This window comes from Rissa tridactyla, chromosome 4, assembly GCF_028500815.1.
Source record: "Rissa tridactyla isolate bRisTri1 chromosome 4, bRisTri1.patW.cur.20221130, whole genome shotgun sequence".
Classification (NCBI taxonomy): domain Eukaryota; kingdom Metazoa; phylum Chordata; class Aves; order Charadriiformes; family Laridae; genus Rissa; species Rissa tridactyla.
Genome location: NC_071469.1, coordinates 54,363,052 through 54,380,004, shown reverse-complemented (window position 1 = coordinate 54,380,004; position 16,953 = coordinate 54,363,052). Strand labels below are relative to the sequence as shown.

Genomic DNA, 16,953 nt, shown 5'->3' with positions numbered 1-16,953 from the left:
TAAAGTGATTCCAAGTACTTTCTCCAGAAAGTGTACTATCTAAATCTGGCAAAGGAAGGAATGAGACAGAAACGGTAGGTGGACGATAGGAATGTGCAAAGACATGAGTTTTGGGATTATTTCTGGGTGACAGCGAAGTTGTGTGGAGCTCAGTTAAAGGATCTATGTTCCACACAAAGGCAACAGACTCAAAAAAAGATTCCAGAGGGTGGAGACAAAGACAGCAACTAAATCAAAAGCCTGAAGAAATATATGAGATAAAAACCATCCAGATTGACAAGACAGGCGGGGATAGAGACCTACAGCCTCAAACAGGAGCCTGTGAAGTTTAAGGGTGATAATTATTTCTGCCACTGGAATCCAAATGCACCGAAGCCATCAAATTATTATTCAGAAAGAGATGTTCCTTTACGCAAAGGGTTGCAGATGTCAGTTGACAAGATAAGTTCCAGAAGGTTCTTATGAACTTACTATAATATACTGAAACTCAGGGAAGGAAACAGAGAGAATATAAGATCAACTTCCCCGTAGTCAAGTCTGCCAGTTTAAGAAATGCTTAACAGCACAATACATTATATTTATGCTGCTCCATTTTCAGTTTTAATGGCATATTTGCTCAATCTCTCAATATAATTCTGCAAACAATAACCAAGAACTTGAGGTATGGTTGATGGCTTTAGCTCCTAGATTTCAAACACTCTAAACTAGCCATATCTTCAGGAAATGTTGCACTGTAACTCTTTGAAGTTACACTTTTTACAATGTCTTAAATTTGCATTACCTATAATCACCAAACATACTCGAAAATCTTAGCTGCAGTGAGAGGATAATCTGCTTTCAAAGACCTGAATGACTTCTTATCTCCTCAGTCTGAGTTTTATATAAATACAAAAACGACTATTCTCATCCATACTACACACACCTACACATGTTGCACGTCTAGCTTGACAAAAACCTGAACGGTGTCTCCATGCAAAGCTGAAGATTCCATAGCTCTGTTTTTCCCTTAGTGCCCGCTACCATAAATATATTATTTTTGAATTAATACACTGGCAAGCAGGTAGTGTTTAAAGCCTTATATACAGAAATCATACCTTCCCTCTGAAAGTCACAGTTACCATTTTATGAAATCTCTCTAAATCCTCCAACCTAATATTTGAAAGCCACTATAGTTTTGTTTAAAAATACTAATGGTCTGTAAAATACTTAGCATAAAATAAAAGTTCATCAACAATGACTGACTGCAATTCCTTTCCTGATTTTCATTAGGCTTTTCTATGAGACCTGTTCTTACTGTTTGATTCTAACTGGAACCAATATCAGCACTTGGTATGTTGAAGAGACCTTTTTCAAGATATAGGTGCATCTTTTCTCTTAAATCTCAGACAACAAAAACTACATAAATCTATATTAAATTTTGCTTAGGTACTCCTGAATGGGATTTCCTACACCGAGGTTCTATTCCTGGTCCTCCTTCTGTAATCACTAGGAAAAATTCAAGCAATAGCGGATATAAATATACAAATACATCAGAACAATAGCACAATTGGACACAATCACTCATTGAATTGTGGAACATCATTCAGGGGGGTGCAGAGCACTTCAGTGCCTCAAGACCATCAGCACACCCGTGTTTAGCAGGACTAGCTTCAAGAAAGTGGGTCTGGGTTGGTACAAACTCCACAGTCTTCAAGGGTTGTGATTTGCACTGTGAAGAGATTTGTGACCTTATGAAACTGGCTGAGGAAATAGCATTGCTATACAAACGCAAACCACACTGTAAATAAAAGACATTTGCCTACTGAGCCCAACAAATTCAAGTACTTCTAAAATCAAAATATGTGAATAAAACATCTTCCTTTCTATTTGGTTTTCATCACTGTTACCCTCAAACAAGGAAAAGGATAGTGGAAATATCCATAAGCTGGTCGCACTGTAGTTTTGAGACACCGTGTGTTTAGAGTTGACACTGTGCAGGATAATCCGCAAACTGTCAGTCAAGATGCAGCAACCTGCAATGCTTTTATCTACAGATCATAGAATCATAGAATGGTTCGGATTGGAAGGGAACTTAAAGAACATTTAGTTCCAACCCCCCCTGCCATGGGCAGGGACTCCTCCCACTAGACCAGGCTGCTCAAAGCCTTATCCAGCCTAAGCCTTTTAAGATGCCAGCAGAACCTTCTATGCATGCAACAGCCAAGCAGGATCCCTGTAGTAATATACTGCTATATATAGTAGTATATAATATAGTAAAATACAGTAATATCATTCTCCCCATGTAGCAATCAGGGAGGAATACACTTCTAGAATATACTGGAATACCATCAAATTTAAGAACTTCTTGTCAGCTACACTAGCTGCCAAACACAAAATTTCTCAGAGGACTTATTCCCTACCACATGAAATAAAGTATGTCAAAAAATTAATCACCACCCAAAGCATGTGGTTTTAAATAAATTCTCCCCTTTAACAATTAATATTAACTAAAATGATGAATAACTAAAAAGCATTAAGGAGACTTCTTTAGGAGAAAAGACCAGAGGTACAGCTGCTGGCATCTTACACAATATGGTTGTTCTTGCGTCACTGGCTAAAATACCATGCCCACAGGGACGTAGTCAGGACACGGATAATATTTTTCTTATCGCATCCCCCATTTGTCCTCTTGTCTCCTCCATCCAAGCCGTGGCTGTGAGAATACTCATATTCCAGCAAGCCACCAGGAGAGCCGAGACCAGAGCCCTGGCCTGAGTCTCTAGCAATGACAAGTTGACCCTGCACATGGGGTACATCCTTTCACATGCTCTGATGCAAAGGTTCGCAGCTCCCATCCCAGGTGCTTGTGTCAGGAGCACCACCCCCTTACTGCCACCATATGGCAGAGGGAACAAGCCCCTGGCCCAGAACGTGGCGAAATAGATGTGTCATCTGCCGAGCTATTACCTACCTGATAATTTCATTCAGTTGACAGTAAAATATTTCACAGAATAACATTAAAAATGCTTAAGTCAGTATAAACTGAAGTTTCAAGAAGCATGAATAAAAATCCCGTTCTAATCTTTCCAATGTAACTTTACTTATTCGAAGTTAATAGTAGATAGGAAATCAGAAGACCAGAAGATGTCAACAGTAAGAGCCAGAAGACAGAAGCCAGGCATCTGATCACCAAGCAAAAGCAAAACAGCTTCCCTGCAAACCATCTATTGCTTCATATATGGTCTGGTCATGTAGTATTTGTAATAAATAACTACTTGTAATAAAGATCTGCTTGCCTCACAGAGGTAATTTTTAATTAATTAACATGAAGACAGCTTTTCTCAAAGATAATGCTCCTCTCTACACAGAACTTGCAGCACGCAATCATTCTCACATACAGACACTACAAAATCTTTAAAAGTCAGGGAAATGAAGCAAGGTTCTGGAGCTTGATAAGTAAGATTTCTTCCTTAATGAAATGGCCACCTGATAGCGGGTTCCAAGTTAAAGCTGGGAGTTTTTCAGTATTTTGCTGTCTTTATGGCTTTATTACTCAGATAATCATAGGTTTTGTATAATTGTCATCTACAAAATCTGTAAACCTTATCGACATGCACTGTTCTTTATTTACTCGCTGTATGGTGGTTTTAATACGTTAAACAGATTTGTTTTTCTTACCTACTGCTATGATAACCTGGTTGCTCAGGAAAAGGCTGTTTGGATTCCCTCGGCTCCTAGCTTAGGCCTGGGAATCAACATCACTTAACTGAGGGGGACAGTGGTATTCCCTCATCTTTATGAGCTGACAGGGGACACGACATTATCACGGAGGTTGAGAAAGCACGGTCTGCCCTCGTGGTACAATCCGACGTGTGTGCGCAGCAGGGCACCGCTCTGCTTCACACAGAGATATTTTCTCATCTGTGGGAGACAGAGCTCTCTGGCAGCCCGAGTGGGAGCTACATCTCCTCAGTTTCTACTGAAAAAGAGACAGAACAGATGGAAGAAGATGAAATGAAGAGCAGTACATCTAATGGGGCTAACCTTTGCCAAAAAAAGGAGGGGAACATATACCAATCATCTTTAAATCAGCTAGAAACACAGAAATATTTATCCTGCTGGTACTGTTGCAAACCCATGGCTCCTGCAGCTCATCTTATCAAGCACAGATTTTTTTTTTGAGGGGGAAGGGAAGGCACCAAGAAAGCCAAGTCTACATTGGAATTGGCATCCTTCTGCAGCTCGTTCCCTCTCCCCAGTCATGAAATGAGCGGGGAAACAAAAGCAGCTTATCCAGGCACGACTTGCAAGGGACACCACCACCTTTTTCCCCCCGAGAGACGGAAACAAAAAAATCATCGATTATGCCAGGACAGAAAGGATGATTCACCTTTGATAAAAAGCTCTGGCTGAGCTGTCTGTGGCTAAAGAGCTACACAAGGCATGCAAACAGCGTGCCTCAGAACAGAATATAAGAGCAGCTGCACAGCTTAAGCCGTCTGCATGGCTCTGGAGCGAAGATCTGGCATGTAGCAACTGGGGTAACCCCAGCTTGCCCAGTGACACCTGCCTGGACTTAGGCTGTTACCGGATTACTCCTGGGTACCATCAGAGCATTGTTCCCATATGCCCTATCCATACTGTGACAGGCAGGCCGCCAAGGAAGTTAAGTTTCAAAATCTCCTAAGCCTGACAGAACATCTCAACAACCACGTGGATCTCTGGTTTTATAACCTGCCTCAACATGTGATTTCTTCACCTTATCAGCAGTTGATTTACTCATGGAGGCAACAAACACGCCAGCTCTTACTTAATACCTGCTAAGCATTCAAGTCTGTTACAATTTCTCCTTACAGGGAGAAGGGAGCTGCAGCTGTTTGAAAGGACACGCGATGGGCTCCACTCTGCCTCTGCAGGAAGCGGTTTAGACAAATGATGTACACAGAAGCCCACTTCTCCTTTTAATGCTTGCATGTCGTTCCCCTGCCCTTGTCTCCTCTGTCCCTTCAGGGCACGTTACATCTACAGACCACGACACCTACCCCTTTGCCCTGGCATTCAGGGGTTGTTGATCATCAGACTCACCCAGGGCAGAGGTATATGGGGAAGAAGGACAAAGACAGAATCACATACTTCCACTTTTACCCCCTCTATAATCCTATTCACAGGCCAACTTGAATATTTCAAATTTGCGTAATTTGTTTAAGCACTTCAAGTAGCTTTAGGCACCTCTCCACTTAGTATATTTCTGTTTACATGCAATTTCTTTCTCAGATTGCAGAGCCTCATCTTCCTAAGGCCTAGTGTTGCGTTCATGCACATTTATTTGTGCCTCAGTGACAGCAAACAAACTCTTCGCTGTGTGATGGAATGAGCTTCTTCGTACCTGTCAAGCAAATGCCTGCATTGTTACCTGGTGTCAGCAGTAAAATGTCAACAGTTTGTGCACCAGGAGTTGAACTTCAAACAGCCTTCACGGCACTGCAACTTGCACTAGTTTATAACTCTGTAGTAATATAATCTGTCAGAAGACTTGAGTGAAAGTCAGAAAATCATCACTTCTATCAATGAATGCAGGGGTCCTATATGAGCCGAGTTGCAATGAATGGGATAAGAATGTCTTAGAATCACCCTTGCCTTCAAAATGTTTGGTGCTTTGGCCCATACTGTTCTTCAAAATCAGTGCACTGGGAAGACTTTTCCAGGAGAAGGTTAGCCACTCTGAAAGCATCCTGATGGCCATGGGAGAAATTCCTCCCATATTCTCCTTATTATCAATGTCAAGAGGGTTGGTCCCCTGTCACGCTTCACGTCTTCACTCAGGTGCTGAAGTGGTGACAGCCTCAGAAGTGACTGTGGTGAGCTCAGTGCAGCCAAACAGACACAGAGGTGTCTTGAGGAATGGCATAATACACTCCTCTCATCCTCTCACACAGCCTGTGCACTGCCACTATTGTGTGCTTTGGAAAAAGAGCAGGGTCGCTTTTGCTCATAGAAAAGTATTGACCTGTTTTGGTTATGTATTCCAGTGTTAACAGTGGAAAAAAAAGTCAACCCAAAGACCACATTATCCCAGTGAAACCAGTTTACTTATATATAAAATGTGTCATGTGAAAGTCCTTTTTAACACTGCTTCCCAAATTAGATATAATAAATTTTAACAGTCATTAGAAAATCATAAATGTGCCATAGTATATTAAAGCTGTATTTCTTACTGAATTACAGAAAGTCTGAATTCATGGAAAAAAAAATAAATCACACAAATATCAAATTTTAAAATAACCCTTTCTACCACCACAAGCTAACATGCCCTTAACTCTGAATTGTCAGCGGACAAAAATGGTATATTTAGCAAGTGCTTTCATACGTGACAGTTGGTAACTTGACAATCTTGCAAGGACCAAAAAAAGAACAATTAACTGATAATCCTGGGTGCCACCCAGAAAAAATAAGAATTGCTAAGCTTTAAGCTCCCATACCCATTAGATAGCTGTTACCAGTTTTCTGTAGCAGGACGACATGTGGATTTTCCCTCATTCAGTTCAGCTTCTGCTGGATGATAATCAAGGCACCAGCATTAAAGCAAATCCGGAACGGGCAATTCAAAGAAACACACAGGTTTACCTGAAAAATTCTGCAAGGAAACTCCTTTAGAGACTACTCTTTAGTAAATTGGTTTAATGGATTATACCACCTGGACAGCATCAGAGCATCCAAATGAAGTGCAATGAAATGATGTGAAATACCACCGAACTTCTCTGAGAGACATCTGTGCATCCACGTAACGCCATGTGATGCCAAAGATCAAGCTTTCTATTTCCAGGCAAAGTACCATATGGCAGAAGGCACGGTAAGCAACCTCCTCCATAGCCCTCACCTCACAAACAGTAGAATTATGAGCAAATTTTATCTCCGTGGTATACTAACTCAATTTGCATTTCACAACCAAAAGAGGACTGCCAAATGCGATTATCTGTGCAATGGTAAGTGGCAGCTTACGAAGCAAATAACTGACTCAACTCTAAACTATTAAATCCATTTAATATATGTAAAGGACGGTATATTAATGAAATAGCTTTCAAAACTCTTCTTCCCTCAGTATGAAATTGTGAAAATATCTATACAAGACTGGATTACCTACAACAAAAAGTAACGTTACTACCTTATTAAACCCTGGACTTATATTTAGTTTCTTTTCTCTTTTATAAAAACCAAAAGTATTTGCACTCACTAAAGCGATGTCAAACAATCAAATAAAAATATATTAACAATTACAGGCCAATGAGAAGAAAATTGAAAGGCATGATGAAATCTCATCTCGCAGTCAAGGGAGTCAGTAATGACCTACGGATGCACAAGTACTGCAACATGGGGATGCACCAGCATATCAGAGTGCAGCATTTCACGTGTACTAGGCCTTCTGTTAATGGTTTAAAATGTCCTCAAGATGACTCTAAAAGGACCCCAAGGTTTGGGATCATGGATTATTTCTTTTCTCCCTAGCCTCCAGCTGATACACTCTCTAGAAACTGCCTTTAAAGAGCTAGAGATCAAGAACTTCATGATGAGTTTTCTTTTCTTTCTGGCAACAGTTAGTTATTTCCCATTATCTTCTCACACGGATAGCTCTTGCCCGATGTCTTCATACAGCTGTATCTCGACTTTATTATCACCTCAGATTCCTAAACTAGATACTAAAAACTTTTTCACCTCCTCCCCTCATTTACTTACTGTTTCGTTCTCCCTCAGTTGTGCTTACACTACTCTGAGCCACAGCTGCCAAAGCAGTTCAAACACTAGCAGGATCTAGCACTGGTGTGGCTTACTCAGATATGTCATTTCCCAGTTTAGGGGGATTAATGTGTTTCATCCTCCACTCAGGACTGAATAATCATTGTGGAACAACGTGAACAGGTTTAAATTGTATTACCTCATGACTGGTCTGTGAATTAACCACAGACATCAGTCACCAGTAAAAACTGTTGTCTTCTACATGGAATTTCTCTCTGGTTTCTCACTTTGAGCTTCATACATTCGACCTCCCCTCTCCCCTTCACCTTTCTCTCATTTTTTGTTTCCTGAAAGTTGATGGCTTCTATGGCAAACAGCCTCCTGTTTCATTTGAGGGAGGGAGCACTTTGGCTATGCAAGGTTTTCGACTCAAGTTGGCTGTGTCCTTTTTAAATACAGATAGAACGCGATGTTCCTGGCAAGATGACTAGCTGATAGGAAAGAAGACGCCCATGACATCTGCAAGTGGATTTCTCTACAAATCTATTAATAAACTGTACATCCAGGGAAAAGGACAGTCAGATTTCAACACCAGAGGGCTTTGAAAACCAACCAGGCAAGCTGCAGCACTTACTGAAAAGGTTATGAAAAGTCTAATATAATTCTAAGACACTGGGGACTAGCAACCCTCTTTGAAACAACACACTCCATTTGGCTCAAAAGAAGGACGCTTTTACAGAAGGCGGGTTATAACTCCCCACTTTTGTTACTGAATATGCATTGGAGCTGCTTTTCTATATACTGTTGCTGTATTGTGCCTAATCAGCAGCTCAACAATGAGAGTAGACCACTACCTCCCCCTTTGTTCCCAAAATGACTCTTTCAGCAGGTGTACAAAGAACAACCACCACAGAAGTTCTCCTTGACAGATTTCCCTACACTACAGAATTTCATTGCTAGAAGAATCTCTTTTCTGTGCTACGTGAATATGCAAGCAAGACGGACCGGTGACGTGAACCTCGCCTAAGGCTGAAGTCTCCCTTCCTCTCTGAACATCTGAAGTGCTCATTTGGCAGGTGTCACCCATTTCAAGACTGGGATGCATTATCATTCCATTGATGCCACATAACAATGGGATCAAAACTGCCCTTCAAAGACAAAAAAGCTGGCTACCAGTGACAGAACTAACATGAAAGACTATCGCATTTATGAATGGATATAGATGGAGTGGCAGGAAAAAACAATTTTCCTTAGAAAATATCACTGATAATTTTTAATGAATATCTCTGCTTGCAAACTGACTACAAAAGTATTTTTCCACACAGCCAAGTTCCTTCTTCCTAGCCTTCTTCAGTGAATAAAATAGGGTGTTACTACCTCCTTGTACCTATTGGAGATAGACCTCAAATGACATAGAATATGAGGCTATTTCCCGCCTGGTACATCCTCAGTAGACGTGACAACCACAGTCAAACTGCAAAATGACCGGCAAAATTTGACTTGATCAAAGCCAGACCACAGATTAAGTTTGAGCTGCTGGCAGCTAGCAAAGCTACCAGGTTACTTGAAAACAGAACAGATTACATGTAGAAAACAATGAGAAGGAAGAAAGAAGCAACCACAAGAGCTGCCAAAGCAGCTATCTTTCAGAATAGAAGTGCACTTTAAATGAAACTGTGCTATTGTGCCTTCAGCACAGTTAATGCATAATAATAGGCTTTTGAATCCCTTCTAGTTCAGCGAAAGCTGCAGTATGGCTTATTTAAAAGCAGCTGTATTGGCACACGCCATTCTTTTTCCCCAACTGCATGGAAAACGAAGCGAAATTCAATAGTTAAAATGTAAGTATTTTTACTGTTTTTCTGATACCAAATCCAAGTAGGGATTTTAACAATCCAGGAAAATTGTGTTACTCACCAAGTTGAAACAGCACAAAAACTATAGGTGATAACTCTTACCAGGCTAAGATTACCTTAAATTAAATAAACTGCTTTTCTAGAAAGAAACAGGCACAAGGTAGCAGAGCAACAGCAGACTAAGTCAGGCCTACAGAGACCAAAAAGAGAAAGGCATAAAATAAAGTCAGACATGGGTATTGTTTGAACTTTCTTTACTTAGAAGTTCTTCTTTCTGGATATAGGAAGAAAATACTGGAAGGCAGCAGTATAAAGACCTACTCAAACACTTATTCTACCCCCTGACAATTCAGGATTGTTTCCAACAGTATGCAAAGAGTTTTCCTGTGCTTTGTCCAAAAAGCTCCATCAATCAAGAGGGAACGGGTAAAATACAAAGACAAAATAATAAGGCAGAGGAAGTCCCTCAAGGCTGTCCATTAGGTGACCTTTGTGGGGCCAGATTTCCCAAGACGGTTCAGCACAGGCAAGCCAAGGTTTTCAAGGAACTCAGCTCACTACGGACACCATGCCCAGCCCTTACCAAAATCAGACCGTTGATGCCACAAGCTGAGATCAGTTTATTAATTCTCTGAATTTTGCTTTTATTTTGGAAGGAAGCTGAATTCTGAAAAATCGTTTCAAGTTGCACATCATAAGCTCTCAAAAAAAGTATTAAAAAACACTGGAACTATAGTGAAGCCAGGTTTTGGAGTCGAGTATTCAGGATAATTTTTTGTTCCATGTACCCCTTGATGCTTTGAGAAAACTCATTTTCATATGGACAAACAGAAGCGCAACAGTTTCTCCCTGTGAGCCATGCTCATGTGGTCTTGCCAATTCTCAGTATTTCCTTGCAAACCACGTGGTAATTGGTTTTTACTTTTCCTGAAGCTAAGGTCCTGGAATCATGCAACTGTGCAAGAACATCATCTTTGACTTAAAACAAAAAATCTGCTTCTAGCCTTTGTGTTTGTGGAAGAGGGCCCAAGCCCAAAAATCTGAAAAGACTTATGAAACCCAGAAGACAAACAAAAAAGAGACCCAGGCCTGTTTATCTTCTAAATAAACATCACAATTTTGCAGGGCAGGGTTTATGCTTTCTGAGCACATAGGATTACCAGCGTTACTCCTTAGTTCACATGCTTTAGCTCAAAGTCACAAATACATGCACATTCCAGCATGTGGTTTCTGCCCGATGATATAAAATGGTGCCAACATATTTCTTATACCATAGGCTAAAGCCTACTTCACGTTTTCCACACAACTAATCCTATCTAACACAACCAACCCTCCAGCTTCTATGTCATGATTCATTTACTAGATAAATAATTTTTCAAATGGCAGATTTGGCTATTTTTCCCCAGACAATATCCCTCGGGGCATTTTCTCCTTACTCTAGAAATTCAATAAGGAGCTGTAAATACTACTGAAGTACTTCAGTTATCTCTTTTCAGTCCTAGCCTCTACTACGTACTTCAGCAGCCTCACATTTGATATGAAATCTAGTAAGTAAAAACCGGCTTCTTAAAAGATTTGGAGACTTCCACATATTTAGCAGCATCTTAAGCAGCACTTGAGACTTGAGGGAGGGAAAGTTATCTTGTTCCTAAGTGCACAGTAATTATTTCAGAATAAAAGTGATCTTAATCCAGAACAGAGGAGAGTCCACTGCTAGAAGGTAAAAAGATAAAAAGTACAATAATTCCACAATCCAAATCTATGGTCCTTCTCACACTGTCCTTGTCCACATGAAATCCTAGTCCATGATTATTTAGCATCTGTAAATGAATATTGCCAACTAACATAAAGGAGAGACATAATCTTCCCTTTGAGCAGCGCACACATGAAGCCGAGTACAAGAATTGAAATTAGCAAAAGGAAAGAAAGAGGGGAAAAAAGTTACAATGATTTAGTGATGTCACAACCCAATCATTAAAGATTAGTACAGGATCTTTTTAGACTTTAGAAGTTAAGTGTAGAAGAATGTATAATTTAATACAACACACGTCTCTAGTCTAGCCAGGTCAGCTACCAATAACAGGGGAAGTACCGTCACACAAGCTTCAGCACATACGGTAGAAGCTCTGCCAGAAGCCTGGATATAGAGGTCATAGGTGGAGCTTCTGCTTCACTGCTGCTGGTACCACACCACTTAAATTCAGGTATTTCTCCATTACTGCAAAAATACTTGAACTGTAAGTTTGGAGTGTTGCTTTCTAAAAACAAGCATCACGCTGTCACAGCCCTGCATGCATGAACACTGTCTGAAACCAACTTGGAGAACAACACTTCCCATGCCAGAGCAGCCATCAGAACTTAAAGAGTGCTAGCAGGTTTTATTTTATTTCCAAACTTCATTGGCTGACCAGCAAATTGATGGAAGTGGTACCTAGAGTTCTCTCCAGCTTATCCTGCACTGGTTTACTATTGCATGGATACAGGTCATGGGGTAACCCTCAGCAGAAAATCCCACATCAGAAATGCATTTGTACCCGATGGACATCTGCACTTGGCTCAACAGGCACCAAACCACATTGTCTGGCCTTAAGAGGCAAGAAAGGTAACACTTATCTGCAGTCTCAGAAAGATGCCCATGGGAAACAATCACTGTCTATAAATATCGCTGAGGTAATTGTATAAATGAAGACAGGGAATTACGGAGAGTCTCAGAACATGGTAGGAAAAGAATCAATGTCTGAAAGCTAAGGAAGGTGAAAAAAATCAGTTAAATACATGCACTAAGTTCTTAACAAGAGAAGAAATGGGAAAATTACATACTCATCTAATCATATCAAAGAGTAGCAGGCATTTAAGACAGATATATTATAAAGCATTTTCTGAGATACACAGCAAATTAAAAAATCTCTAGCAGCACCATGTAACATATTCTCAAGAAGCATCGCACCAAGATGGTGTCCAGCAAAATCCGTGTAGTTAGATACCACTGATTCAAGCGATCTTTTTTAGTCTGGTCTGAACAAGGCTAGACTCCAGTGTTACCCACATCACGCTTTACAGTGCCACTCAATGCAGCAGGACCACGCAAAATATAACCAGCTGCAAAACCTGCAGAATGCTTTCACAACTGCCCAATATAGTAATAATACCATATTACTCTTCTTTCTTAAAATAATCTTCTATTATCTCATTGCATCAGGTGGTGCAAAAACTGCTTTGGCTCTCCTACCACTTGGTTAGATGAATTAAAGAGGAAAACCCACCTTCCTAATGTATATTAGAAATACATAGAAAATATTTTTTTTTCTGTTTATATTCTCTCTATATGTATTTATTTAGGTTTGCCTCAAACTGATAGGCAAAAAAAAACAACCTGCCACGCAGAAATAAGGTGGATGCTTGTATTCCTGCCGTGCACCAGAAAACAGAGCCAGAATCATAGTAAGAAATCTGATGGAATATGGCAGCAGGAACAGAAGGGTGCTGAAAGACCAGTGTGGTCACAAGAACAAGAAATGTGGATTAGGACAGCGAGTACTCAAAGACAGCAGAGCCTCACCACAAACTTCATCTGCTTTCAGGTGATGTAAGGGGAGTAGAGCAGGAGTCATGGCTTTAAACTGCTGATCTGATCCATCATCTCTCACCTGCCCAGAGACCCAGACCTGACACTTCAAAAGTTATTTATAAGCCCATTTTGGATTACTAGATCTATTAACTTATAGTGTCACTGTGTCATGTAAGACCAATCTCTTTCACAGTCAGAGGGAAGACTAAAGGTATGAAAAAGCCTCATACTGTTTGTACCTCCCTGAATGGAGCTGATGAATGCAGCAAGCTGACTGACCTGTCTGTGTGTTTCCATTTACTTGAATTCAAGAATTCACAAACCAGTTACAAACACCAAGGGACGTTACCAGATGAGTACCATTTTTCTAGTCTGTTGTTCTGTGAAAATGCTTCTTCTGTCACCTTGCAATCATCAAATACCAGGCATAAAATGTTGTATCTGCTTTGTGAAACAGTAAGGCCTGGTAAACCTTTCTTGCTTAATAATGGCTTATACCTTTTAAAATCCTTAAATTGAGCATGGCACTACTTCAATCCGAGTTGGCTAGGCTGTCAGAAAGCACTAGTTACAGGTCACATTAGCACATCTCATCAGCCACTAACACAATCACTCTGCAGTCATTTAATCACTGTGTGAAGCTCGAGTTATTTTCCAGTGCACTTGCTCTCACCTATGTTAAACTAATCCAAGCTAGATCGTTCAAGTTAATTTTGCAGTGAAGACACAGGCTGAACAAGAGAACGTGGTTTTCCCAGCTGCATGGTGTAGTTAATGCCACAGTTCGGAATGATACATACCGGTTTGATTTCCAGCAGTTGTTCCATCCACTAGACAAATCTCTTCCCATTCTTACTGTGAAAGCAGATATTGTGGTTTAATACAAGACTGGGCAGTTGACCAAGTAACAGCTTGTTTTTTTCAGTTTGGGATTTTTTTTTTCCTAAATTTAACAGTTGGGAGATTTTGTAATGTGTCTGCAGATGAATCAACAGCTTAAATGGCTCAGTGAGCAAAATAATTGTATGGAATTTTTTTTTTTTTTTCAACATGGGGATTTTAACATATTTGCACTTGGCAGACATAACAAATTTGAGTAAAACTCATTTCATTTCGATTTCAGTTCTCTTCAACTCTCATTTCTTAACCAGATTTCCGCTGAAAGGCTAATATTGAAATTAAGAAGCACAGCTCTACAAAAGTTAATGGAGCTCTGCTGATTTACATCAGCTTGAGATTCCAGCCCACGTGTTTTTCTTTAATTAGAAAGGTTAAGAGGCGTAAACAGTGCAAACACTGTAAGTGCACGATGTTGTTCTCACATATGAGTTTAGAACTAGACAAAAGAATTCTGAAATTAAAAAAAAATAATGTGTGGATGGTGCATTTCAACAGAGACCGAAGTAAAGTTTTCATGGCTTTTCGTAACAACTACAAGGCACAAATCAAGGACCTGGATTCCGTAAACAGGCCAAATGCTGTGTCCCTGTAAAGTCATCAGCACAAATCCAGCCCACCAGTTACAGATGTTACTATTAATATTGGTCCCATTTCCACTTCTTGTTTTTTGAGTCAGGCACTTATTTAAGTACTCTAATAAAGCTTCTGTAATGATCCTATCTAAAAAAAAAAAAAAAAGTCACCATGCAAAGACATACTTGCCTTTAAAGTTTATTTCACTGAAGACAGTTCAATCTGTAACTAAACAGCAAAACCATTCTACTAGACAACAGTACTATTTACGCTGAGGAATAATTATAAGGAATTATCACTGGTAGGCAAATCAAAGTCCTACATATTGAGAAACATATGTTGATATTCTAGCCGTTAATTATCATGAATGGCACTGATGCCCTTTTCCAACGGATTCACACAACTAAGGTTAACAGAAGTCCAGTTCACACAGCTACTGTAAAAACAGCACAGGCAAAATAAAGGCGAGCTAGCAGACAGGCTCTGCTAAATGTTCGGAACCACCAGGTACTGCTTTCTACACAACCAATGGGGAAAAGTACTGAGACGTCCACGTCAGACCAGGCTCCTTACTCCGGTTTGTAATCTAGGCACTGTGGGCACTACATTCTGCTAACTGTGCAGTGAGACAGTGGTAGCCCTGGATAGACATGGTCTGAATTACTCAGGCACTCTTAAAATGTGATGCCGAAAGAGCTCCCACATCCAAGACAAATTCCTTGGAGAATGCAATCAGAATACAACCCCTTAAGGGAGTAAGGATAACATCCATGTATTAGAGAATTCCAGCCATATACCAGTAACATACTCTGATAACATCCCAAGCTAAGCTTTATCCATTTTACTTCAAGGGATGCTGTGGCAGTTAGGAATGTCACTGCTATACTGAAAAAAACTCAATTATTTGTGGAAATACTTGGAACATGGGAGATCACCAGAGGACTCAAAGACACAAGTGGTGGTGCACGCTGGAAGCCACCTGCCCTGGTTTTCAGATGAGGCACAGCAGACTTAAGACTGGGCTGTGAATGATGAAAATTTAAGGAAATGACAGATTCTGACACATACAGTAATAACTGTAGACCTTAACAAATACCAGCAATACATAGTAATGACAGAGAAGGCTGCAGCCACAGAGGAGTGATGGAGTGCTGTCCACAGGGCTCCCCTGCCACCACATCAAGTGGGAAGAAATTTGTCTGAAAATCAAAAGCAGGCACAGCTCCTGAGAAAAGGAGGATGGCACAGCTGTGCCAGCAGGCTGAGGAGGTGGCACTGGCGGCTGGAAGAAGCTGAAGGGGGGTGGCAATTGTCTAAAACTAACATTTAAAGAAGGAACAGTGTACCCATGAATAACTGACATGAACAATCACGAGATGAGTTGAATCTTTTCTACTAATAAGTACAGCCACATAAAGGCCACCAGAATACTGACTAACCTTCAGCAAATAAACCACTCTGGAAAGTAGTGACAGCAACTAGACAGAGGATACAGAATAACACTGATGACCACAGGGAAAAAAAAGTACATAAAAAGATTTTACAAAGTCACATTTCACCACACATTTCATATGCAATCAAGTATTTCATTTTCCCTCAAAAAAACCCCACCCCACCTGGCATAGCTCTGGGTTAAGGGATACAGACTGCAGAAGGGAATTGTTTGGAGGAGATTCCACAAAGCCAGTTTACATGCATTTGGCTTAAATGCCAGCTGCACTTCTAGTAAGCCTTTAAATGCTACCATACTGACATCCCAGAGACATGAAACTGAGATCACAGGCCTGTATACGTTAAAAAAAAATAAAGTAGTAGCCTAATCTTGCAAGCAATTTCTTACAGTTCAAATCCAATGAAGTAGAGCTGCAAATCAGTTCACAGAAAAGTCATGCCATCATGATGGCATGTTCCCTTGTTAGGAGAAGCTGAAGAGTGGATTATCTTGACAGCATTCTTAACATTTGTTATTATATATACACTGTAAAGGGTACATACATAATAATACAACTAAGCACAATAGTTAATGTCATAAAAACAAAAAGAAATAATAGCACTACACAGGATGAAGAGATTACTGATAAAGAAATTGCTATGGGAGTAAAAAGTCTTAAGGAAAAATAGCATGTAATGGGGAAGAAATCAAAGACTTTTTACGAAAACACAAAGAGCTAAGAAAGAGAGGACTGAAACAAGTGCAGAGCACACGGAGAGAAGTACAGAAAATAAAATGAGTAGGAAATTACACAAAACATGCACAGTAAGGAATAACTACCGAGACGCAAAATGATGTACCATTTTTGACTAAACATTCAGGGACGTGCTAATGAGACACGAGAACATCCAGGA

The 16,953-nt window shown here is 40.2% G+C and overlaps 1 protein-coding gene across 1 annotated transcript in view; it reads right to left on the bottom strand.

Annotated features, from left to right (window-relative positions):
* Positions 1-16,953, bottom strand: part of LOC128908257 (ras and Rab interactor 3-like) — a 172,559-nt gene that overhangs the window by 115,242 nt on the left and 40,364 nt on the right. The window lies entirely within an intron of this gene.